The sequence below is a fragment of the Giraffa tippelskirchi genome, chromosome 13 (assembly GCF_054371585.1).
Source record: "Giraffa tippelskirchi isolate mGirTip1 chromosome 13, T2T-mGirTip1v1.2.pri, whole genome shotgun sequence".
In the NCBI taxonomy this organism is placed as follows: domain Eukaryota; kingdom Metazoa; phylum Chordata; class Mammalia; order Artiodactyla; family Giraffidae; genus Giraffa; species Giraffa tippelskirchi.
This window is the reverse complement of record NC_137287.1, coordinates 82,666,274-82,674,097: the sequence shown is the minus strand read 5'-3', so window position 1 is coordinate 82,674,097 and position 7,824 is coordinate 82,666,274. Positions and strand designations below refer to the sequence as shown.

The 7,824-nt window shown below is 47.0% G+C and overlaps 1 long non-coding RNA gene across 1 annotated transcript; it reads left to right on the top strand.

Moving 5' to 3' along the window:
- The first annotated feature begins 2,988 nt into the window (after window positions 1-2,988).
- On the top strand, window positions 2,989-6,766 carry LOC145532813 (uncharacterized). The gene is made up of 4 exons (XR_014073574.1): window positions 2,989-3,827; window positions 4,078-4,313; window positions 5,202-5,339; window positions 5,898-6,766. It is a non-coding gene; the product is annotated as an uncharacterized LOC145532813 (long non-coding RNA).
- Window positions 6,767-7,824: the final 1,058 nt, after the last annotated feature.

The following is a 7,824-nucleotide window of genomic DNA, read 5'->3' as shown; positions in this document are numbered from 1 at the left end:
TAACAGGAACAATCATTTTATCTTACTCAGTTTCTGAGGGTTGGGAACTGAGAGTTTCTTGGCTGGGTGGGTCTATCTCAGAGCCCCCTCTGAGATTATAGACTGTGGGCCAGGGAGCAGGTTGGCCTGGGCTGGAGAACCCACATGGCGTCTCATGTAGCTGGTGGCCCGAGACCTTGGCTGCTCTCTGAGGGGGGCCTCTCTCAGGCTTCGATGACCTGGCTTCTAGGGTCGCCCAGAGCAGGCGACCCAGGAAGGAATAAGAGGGCAAGAGGCCACGGTCTTTCATGACCTCAGCTCTCACTCACACAACCTCACTTCTGCCTTGATTTGTTCTTAGAACCAAGTCCCTACGTCCTCAAGGGAGAATTAAACTTTTCTTGAAATAGCAAATAGTTCAGTTCAGTCGCTCAGTCGTGTCCGGCTCTCTGCGACCCCATGAACTGCAGCACACCAGGCCTCCCGGTCTATGATCAACTCCCGGAGTCCACCCAAACCCACGTCCATTGAATTGGTGATGCCATCCAACCATCTCATCCTCTGTTGTCCCCTTCTCCTCCTGCCCTCAATCTTTCCCAGCATCAGGGTCCTTTCAAATGAGTCAACTCTTCGCATGAGGTGGCCAAAGTATTGAAGTTTCAGCTTCAACATCAGTCCTTCCAATGAACACCCAGGACTGATCTCCTTTAGGATGGACTGGTTGGATCTCCTTGCAGTCCAAGGGACTCTCAAGAGTCTTCTCAAACACCACAGTTCAAAAGCATCAATTCTTCAGTGCTCAGCTTTCTTTATAGTCCAGCTCTCACATCCATACATGACTACTGGAAAAACCATAGCCTTGACTAGATGGACCTTTGTTGGCAAAGTAATGTCTCTGCTTTTTAACATGCTATCTAGGTTGGTCATAACTTTCCTTCCAAGGAGTAAGCATCTTTTAATTTCATGGCTGCAAGCACCATCTACAGTGATTTTGGAGCCCCCAAAAATAAAGTCAGCCACTGTTTCCCCATCTATTTGCCATGAAATGATGGGACCAGATGTCTAGTATGCAAACATTTTAAGAGCATCACAGACAGGTTTTCGAGATACAGTTTACATATGGTTTAACTCATCCTTCTCAGGTGTGTAGTCCTATGAACGTTGACAAATGTGCTGTCCTGGACCACCACATCTTCATCCCCAGAGAGTTCCCTTTAATCACCCCAACCCCTCCCCAGCCCTTGGCAACCAAGGATCTGTTTTCTGTCCTCAGAGTTGTGACCTTTCCAGAAAACTGTATAAATGGAATCGTACAATATGTAGCTTTCTGAGATTGGCTTCTTTCACTTGGCATAATTCAGCGGGGGTGGATCCACGATACAGGTTTCTTCAACTTAAGAAATTTAACAGCTGCTGTTGGTGTCGAGCTCTATCCTGTAGACATTCACTGCCCTGGGAGAGTCCCGAACTTCCCTCAAAAGCACCGAAATGTCCTCAGCCTGTGGGGGTCTCTGGCTGCAGGAGTGGGTCAGCCCACACACAAGGAAGAGAAGAAATGCCAGGAAGGTAACACCAGTGGAGCCCTCGGTCTTGATGGAAGTTGACGGCCAAAGGCCCCAGGTCCTCTCCCCGTGGGTGGGGCAGCTCTGAGGGAGCTCCCCCAGTTCCCCAGTGGGGCTGAGCCAGGTTCCCCACAAAGAGTGGCCCCCTCTCTTCAACACCTAGCCCCACTTCCTCCCCCCCACATCCTGCTTTTCCAATCCCCTGCCAGGGCTTCCTGGAACTCCCCCTCCACCCCAGTACACACACACACACTGAAATACTCAAATTTAGAGTCTGCTTCCAGAAGAACCTAAACTAAGACAACCGTGTTAAGACTTAATTTTAACAGAATAAAAAGGGTGGAACAGAGCTGAAAGAATTGCCGAACTTCACTGAATTTTTTCTTCATCACTAGATATAGTCATTTCTAAGTTCATTTCTTCTGAGTTTAAAGAATAATGTGAGGCAAACACTAAGAGAGAGGTTAGCATCCTTAGGTTTATTGTAAACTCTGTTTTTCAATATTAGACAATATAAACTCCCACTGGGTAGGGGGAAAAAGGAAAAAGGAAATCAACACTCTCACTTCTTCCCTCTCATTTTTAAATTGGTTTTATTGTTGTGTTAAAAAATTTTTTTAAATTATGGTATAGTTACTTTACAATGTGTTAGTTTCTATTGTACAGCAAAGTAAATCAGCTATATGTTTACATATATCCTCCTTTTTTTTAATTTCCTTTCCATTAGGTCCCCACAGAGCACTGAGCAGAGTTCCCTGTGTTACAAGTAGGCGCTCATTCTATTTTATACACTGTTGTATATTTGCGTCAATCCCTGTCTCCCAATTCATTGCACTTCCCTTTCTCTCCTTGGTGTCTGTGTGTGTTCTCTGTGTCTATGTCTATTTCTGCTTTGCCAATAGGCACCCCACTCCAGTACTCTTGCCTGGGAAACCCCATGGACGGAGGAGCCTGGTAGGCTACAGCCCATGGGGTCGCAAAGAGTCAGACACGACTGAGCGACTTCACTTTCACTTTTCATTTTCATGCACTGGAGAAGGAAATGGCAACCCACTCCAATATTGTTGCCTGGAGAATCCCAGGGACGAAGGAGCCTGGTGGGCTGCCGTCTATGGGGTCGCACAGAGTCGGACATGACTGAAGCGACTTAGCAACAGCAGTAGCAGCAATAGGTTCATCTGTACCATTTTCTAGGTTTCACATTTATGTGTTAATATAAGATATTTGTTTTTCTCTTTCTGACTTCACTCTCTACGACAGTCTGTGGGTCCTTTTAATTTCTCAAGGTTTAGAATGCATATACATTCTTCCCATAAGCATAACCCCTATAATTATTTAGTCTTAGTTTTATATTTAAGAGCTTTTTTGTCAATCTTTGTTAGTATCATCATTTTAAAAATCATAGCCTTGTCATTCTCAAATTCTTTATTTTGATACAGTTCTTTGTTAGAGAAGGAAATGGCAACCCACTCCAATATTCTTGCCTGGAAAATCCCACGGTCAGAGAAGCCTGGTGGGCTACAGTCTATGGGGTCGCAAAGAGTCGGACACGACTGAGTGACTTCACTGTCACTTTTACTTTGTTGGTTGAGGTTGACAGAATCAATCCACCTCAGAAAGGGTCATAGTATGCTGTGGGCTTTGCAGGTGGTGCTAGTGGTAAAGACCTCGCCTGCCAATGCAAGAGACATAAGAGATGAGGGTTTGATCCTTGGGTTGGGAAGATCCCCTGGAGGAGGGCATGGCAACCCACTCCAATATTCTTGCCTGGAGAATTCCATGGACAGAGGAGCCTGGAGGGCTACAGTCCATAACGTCACAAAGAGTTGGACAGGACTAGCATCAGGAGAGCTCTGATCGCGGTAGCCGCTCTGAGACTCAGGTACATGGGAACTCCTTTTCAACGCCTGCTCCTGTGAGGACCATGGCCGTGGAATGGAGATCTGGTGAATCACTCCCTGTATTTCAAGGTCTCTGCCCAAAGTGGTACATTATACAGATGCTCACATTTCATTGGTCAAATCAAGTCACATCATCCCTAACTCCAAGGCGCAAGAATTCTTCTGCATTCAGAAGAAGCAGAACTATTTGGTGACAGTAACAACCAAGACCACCCTCATTCAATGAAGCTCATTATTGTTTCTCTGGATGCCTCCTGAGTATTATGTTTCCTAAATTCATAACATGGTTGGGGTCTTCCTGTTGGGGTCTGAGTGACTCCTCCTAACTTTGCTTCTCTAGTTCTCCTCAAGGAGAGGCCAAGGAGGATTCCAAGTAAGCCAACAGGTTGGTCCAAAGACTTAAACAGCTGCATCTCCTGGGAGCTCAGGTTCTGACTGCCCAGAGTCTATCCCTGTTGCCGCCTGCACAGCCCACCCTGGGATCAAGTCTCTGCTGAAATAGTCACTATGTTTAGAAATCACCTCCCTGCCCAGGATGGGAGCTGGTTGGCTCCAGGGAAGGAAGAGGGAAGTAGCTTACCCCTCACTCCCTCCCACTCTCCTCTGACTCTGATGAAATTCATCCCTTTCACTAGGTTGGTGTCCAGGATCCTGTAGGAAGGTTGGGAGCTGAGAAGCCTAGAGGAGATGAGCCCCAGGCTGGAGGAGCCTCTGCAGAAGGACCTAGCCCAGTAAACTCAAGTAGCTGTTCCCTGTGTGATATCATTGATGGGACATCTGGATGAACCCTGTTCCCCGAAATCTTCCCCATGAGCACCAGGGATGCTCTGCATCAGCCGTTCGATTCCTTCTGTTCAGTTTTGTCTTCTGTGTAGGTAAAATTACTGTTTTCAGTTCTTTCCTTCTCCCTGTATTTCTCTGCCCCCATTATGTGATCTTGCAGCCTCCCTGTTAGAGGCAGAGTAACTCTCAGCCCCCTTGGGAGTTATTCTCCCCAAATTTGTAACTCTCCCCCCAAAACTACCATCCAGTGTTTTGTTGTATTTCTTTCCACTCTTTCTTCACTTGAAGAGGTGTCCATTTGTTAATAACAGGTTTATTGAAGTATATTTCACATGTCATAAAATTCACTCTTTCAAATGTACAATTCAGTGGGCTTTGGTGTATTCCCAGAGTTGTGCAGCCACCACTGCTATTCAATTTCAGAATATATTCATCACCCCAAAAGGATCTCCCATTAGCAATTCCATTAGCCATCACCCCGCCCTGTCCCCCAGCCAGCCCCTGGTAACCACTAACCTACTTTCTGTCTCTATAGATTTGCCTATTCTGGACATTTCATAAAATAGTATTGTACACTCTGCAGGCTTTAGTGACTGGCTTCTTTCAGTGAACATAAGGTATTCAAGGCTCATCATGGTACATTAAGTGAGTGTGTCCATTTAAATAATAAATGGAGATCTCATCAAACATCAGGAAACATCTTGCTTCCTTCATGTATATGTTTTAAAATTTTTTCCTCATTATTAATCTTTGAAAAATAGTCTTTAGCAGTTATATAACAATTCATCAAATCTATATGCAATAATGTATTGAATTGTTCCGAGTTTTGGACTTCTAGGATTTCTATGAGCAGGTAATCGTGTTTTATTGAATGGGTGAATGATTTATTGGATGAATGAATGAATGCATGAATGGATGGATGAATGAATGGAGGCTTAAACATGAATCTTTGCAGCATTTCCTATTTCTCCTTTAGGAAGATGCTGAGAAAAGGATCTACAATAGAAAAATGGACATTTTTAAAATTTTGCATTCTTATTGCAACTGCTTTTCTAGAAAGCTCGACCCAATCTGATGAACGAGGCTTTGAGTTTGTCTGACCACATCTCACTCCGTGAGTAAAACCGAATTCCTTATCGTGGCCCAGGAGGCCCTGGAGTCTGGACTGTCCCCTGCCTAATCCCTTCTGTGTCTGCCCCCCACCCCCGCCCCAGCCAGGCTGGCCTCCTTGTTGGTCACACCCACTTGCTGGCAGTGGGGTTGGTGGCCTCTGCATGGCTGTCCCCTGTGCCTGAAGCCCTTCCCCAGCCCCTCAAGGCTCATTGCTACCCTTCAAGGCTCCGCTTAAGAGACTTTCTCTGCAAGTTCCTCCTGTTCAAAACGTTATCCCCAGCAGCCCCCGTCTTCTCCCCCAGCTTTATTTTCTTTTTCTCCATAGCACTTACCACCATCTAATATACTGCATAATGTGCTTATTTTGTTTATTGTTTCAACCCCCTAAAATGAACAATTTGGGCCTGGCCCGGTGTCTGGCATGGGGAGGTGTTCAATAAATAAGTGTGTAATTGAGTTGGCGGCCAGCATGGAGGGCCCTCCCTATTACATCGGGGACCTCCTCCCCTGGAGGCTCTGTCTTCCATCAAGTCCTAGTCAATGTTCTTTCTTGACTCAGCTCTGGAGCCAGCTGGCCCGGCCGCTGCCTTGAGGACTGTGGATTCTGCCCTGTAGTGAAACCTGGAGGAAGCTGCCCCTGACAGACACGCCCCAGTGACTGAAGAGCACTACGGCGTGTTGCTGGAAGCAGCCCAAACCTTCCCGGGGCCCACAAAGAACAGAGCGCACCAGTGACCATACAGCCCCCTGGCCTTGGAGCTGCCTGTCAGGGCCTGGTGTCCTCACCAGCCTCCAGAGAGCAGCCCCAGCCCAGACACAGATGGGAGCCCCCAGTTTCTGCAGAGCAGGCTGCTTCCTGGTGCACACAGCATGTTAAGGGGGGGAGAGGAAGCCCCCGCAGTAAGCTGGGACTCCCCTCTCAGCCAGACTGGCAAAGCAACAGGGCATCCCTCAGGGGCCTCCCATTGTGAGCCACTTCCGGTCAGGCTCCCAGGGGCTTCTAGGGTGGCCAGAGGATCAAAATCCCCACCCCTACACGCGATGTTTTTAAAGGACCCAAGAGTCAGTGGATGCCTGACGCTCCATCGTTTATGGTCTCGGGGTTGGTCCTGAGCCAAGGAAGCACATTCAGAAATGGCCCCAACCCCAGAGTCATCCCCAGGTCACCCCCGCCAGCAGGCTGGCCCAAGGGCTTCCCTCCTGATCTGCCCCATAAATCCACCTCCCATCCAGACCCCCACCCCCAGCCCCAGGATCCAGCCACTGTGGAGGGGGCCACTTGGTCCTTGCTGGGAACATTTCTGGAATTCTGCCTTCAGAATGACTATTAACCCTCAAGATATACTCTTAAATATTCCCAGTGGGTCAAATCTGCATCTTCTGAAGGTCCATTTGAATTTGGGAGAAAATAAAGTTATTTAGAGCAAAGTCTGGTGAATAGGATGAGTGATTGAGTTGTGGAACACGATTGTTTAGAATTCCCCATTGAAGTGCGTAATATACACACAGAAAGACACACAAATTATAAATAGGCAGCTTGGTGAGTCTTAGGGAATGGAATACAGCCCAGGTGGAGAACAGGTTTCTACCGGCAGCCAGGAGGCCCTTCAAGCCCCTTAAGACAGGTCCACCTTCCACAGGCTATCCTGACATCTAGCAGTAGAGACAACTTAGCTTGCTCTTGAACTTCACGCAATGGGAGCCTGCAATGTGTACACTTCTGTGCCTGGCTCTTTCCACATTTGTTTGCAGGATTCACTCATGCCAGTAAAGGCACAATTCTTTCTTTTTTGTGACTGTATAATATTCCATTATACAACTGGTCTAGCTTGTTTATTGACAAATAGTGCTGCAGAGAACATTCTTGTACCTGTCTTTTGGTGGATGTATTCTCATTTGTGTTGGCATATACCCAGAGTGGAATTGCTGGCTCACAGGGTATATGTGTATTTAGCTTTCCTGCTGCTGCTGCTGCTAAGATGCTTCAGTCGTGTCCGACTCTGTGCGACCCCATAGACGGCAGCCCACCAGGCTCCGCCGTCCCTGGGATTCTCCAGGCAAGAACATTGGAGTGGGTTGCCATTTCCTTCTCCAATGCATGAAAGTGAAAAGTGACCTAGACACTGCCAAACATTTCATTGTGAGACACAGTAATGTAAACATTTCTTGAGAGGCTGGGACCTTGGGACGGGCACAATGTACCTCTCGTGATGGCATTTCAGGATCCCTACAAATAATTTCAAACTCCCTATCTCTCCCTAAACCCCAAGATTCCAGGGAAGTCTTCATTTAAAGTTTTAGCTTTTTGTTCATCGTGGATTTTTTGTGTTACTTTCAAATTTTTTAAAAATCATGTTAAAATGTTATTTATCCAGACTCCTGAGGTTCTAGGTGCCCCTTCAAATTGGAGCCCAAGGCAAGTGCCTCCCTGCTTCTCAGAGGCCACAGCCCTGGCCTTGTCTTCTTGTCAAGGTCCCTCTCAGCAA